This window comes from Cenococcum geophilum (assembly GCF_001692895.1).
Source record: "Cenococcum geophilum 1.58 unplaced genomic scaffold K441scaffold_1, whole genome shotgun sequence".
Lineage (NCBI taxonomy): Eukaryota > Fungi > Ascomycota > Dothideomycetes > Gloniales > Gloniaceae > Cenococcum > Cenococcum geophilum.
In genome coordinates, this window is record NW_027137559.1 from 1,659,572 (window position 1) to 1,662,059 (window position 2,488).

Genomic DNA, 2,488 nt, shown 5'->3' on the forward strand with positions numbered 1-2,488 from the left:
CTTATTATAGGGGAGGCTCGGGTTAAAAGTATACTTGTTTATAAATCGTCTCTAGTTATTCCTTACTTCTTTTTTTAGGGTATTCTTTAACTAGTTTCTTATATCTTTATATTATCTCTTATCTTTAGGATTATAGCTGCTTAAGTATTTCCTTCTTACTTGTCGTTAGCTAGCTATAAGAACTGCGTATTATACAGACCAAGCGTATCACGTATAGGGGCCCAGTCTTAAGACCGGGCAGTGCTCTTCTAGCCTATTTTTAATCGCTACCTAGATCCTTTTTAGTCTTTGGTCGATTTCCTTAGGGGTAGCTAATAAGCCTCGCTCGTTTAGTATCGGGTGGATTTCTTCTAGGTCTTAGAGTTGTTGTTTAACTATATTAAGGAAGCTGTCTGCCTTAAGCATCCTTATTACGTATCTTTTGCTATTTAGTTACGCCTTAATGTCCAAATCTAGCTATATCTGGATAGGGATATAGTCTAAGGTAAGTGCCCATTCTTCTTTAGGGTTATACCTTTTAAGTCTCTAGTATAGGCCTTCGTCTATAAATATAAGGTCAATTATACTTTTAGCGGATCCTTATTGCTATATAATTGCTCTAGGGGGAGTAGCCAGCTTAAGGCCCTAGGTGTCTATAGCTTTTAGTAGGCACTCTACCTATTGTTTAGCAGTAATATAGATACCCCCCTACCGCGGGTAGTGGAGGTTTATATCTCCTAGTAGGATAAACTCTATGCCTTCGGTTTTAAGTAAGCTTATTACTAATATAATATTCTCTATTTATAGGACCCCTTTAACCCTAGGGTTATATACATTAATAATTTATACCAGTCCTCTATATGTCTAGATTGTTATAACTACAATATCTAGATTAACTACCTGCTATAACCATAAGGATAGGCTAATAGTTTTGCTAACCATAAAGCATACGCATGTGGCTGCTTTTGGTTTATATAGAAGCTAAAATCCTTAGGGGCAGTATATTAATTATATATAGGTATTATAGTACGGCTCTTATATAGTAAGGATATAGTATTTCTCTAGGTTTAGACTATCTAGTAAGGGCCTTATAAAATAGTGGTTTGTGTTGCCATAGTTATACTATATAATAGATAGGTGGTGGACCCCTAGCAAGGGTCCTTCGCCTCTCTATTATTCCTTACTTCTTCTATTTCCACTTTCTCTAGGATATTTAGAACTTTTATCTCTTATATCTATACCCTAGTTACTACTTATTTTATATAAAGCTTTCCATTCCCATATTTTATATTCCTACTAGCGCTTCTATATCTAAATCTATTATTATCTCTAGTTCTTCCCCTATTCTTACTAGTTAGCTATATACCCTTTAAGAGTCGGCTGCAAATATTATATTTACCGCGTTAAGTCTAATTCTTAATTGTCCCAGTCTTAAGCTTACTATAGCTATCTATAAGGGTCTTCCTATAGGGCGTCCTCTCCCTTATATCCCCTATAACCCTTATATCCCTATACGGTCTAGTAATATTACACAGCGTTACTTCTAGCCCGTTAAGACTTGGGATGGCTAGCCTATCCCCCTAGTATTAAAGGTAGGAAACGCTAGAAAGGCACCTACGCTCCCCTAGCTTATCGCCTATTATTTCCATTTATATAACCTAGCGTGCAGTTATTCCTACAGCTGTTAAGCCCTAACCTTTTATCTCCTATATTTAATACAGTCTTCTCTCTCCTATACCTTATATATACTTCAATAACAGTTTACGCATTTTATTTAGTCTTAATTTAAGCAGTGTCTTATATTATAGGGGCCTACACAGTAGCTATAGCATACCTATGCTGCGTATGTGGATTAGGTGTGCCCCCATTATATACAGCAATAGCATCGTTTTAGGCGGAGTCTATAGTTATAGAGCCTTACGTTATATATAAGGCCATTTATAATAACGTCAGGAAAACGGGGAGTGGCGCAGGAAATTTGGTTTCGCTAAAAGTACTTTTGGGGCCCAGGGCTAGCTTTCCGCCATATTAGCCAAACCCTGGGGCTATACGCTAGCTTTTCGCCATATTAGCCAAACCCTAGGGCTATACGCTGGCTTTTTGCCATATTAGCCAAACCCTAGGGCTATACGCTGGCTTTTTGCCATATTAGCCAAACCCTAGGGCTATACGCTAGCTTTTCGCCAGCTTCTGGCTATAAAATAAATATTATTACTATTATTGCATTTATTGCTATTAGGGTATTAAAATTCTAAAGGCCTCCTATAGGCTCCTAGNAGGCTTTTTAGCAGGCTCTTAGCAGGACTTTAATTTTCCTAATTATTTAAATCGTCCTACATAACAGTACCATCGGGTCCCCATTCTATTCCCGACAGCCTCTACATATGCCTTTGCATACCCCTTATACACCTAAATGCCACCTTATTTTTTAACCTTTCTTCACCCTCCCTACCTAGGGAGGCACCAGAACGGCAGCCAGCAGAGGACTGTGACCAGAACTAGACGACGG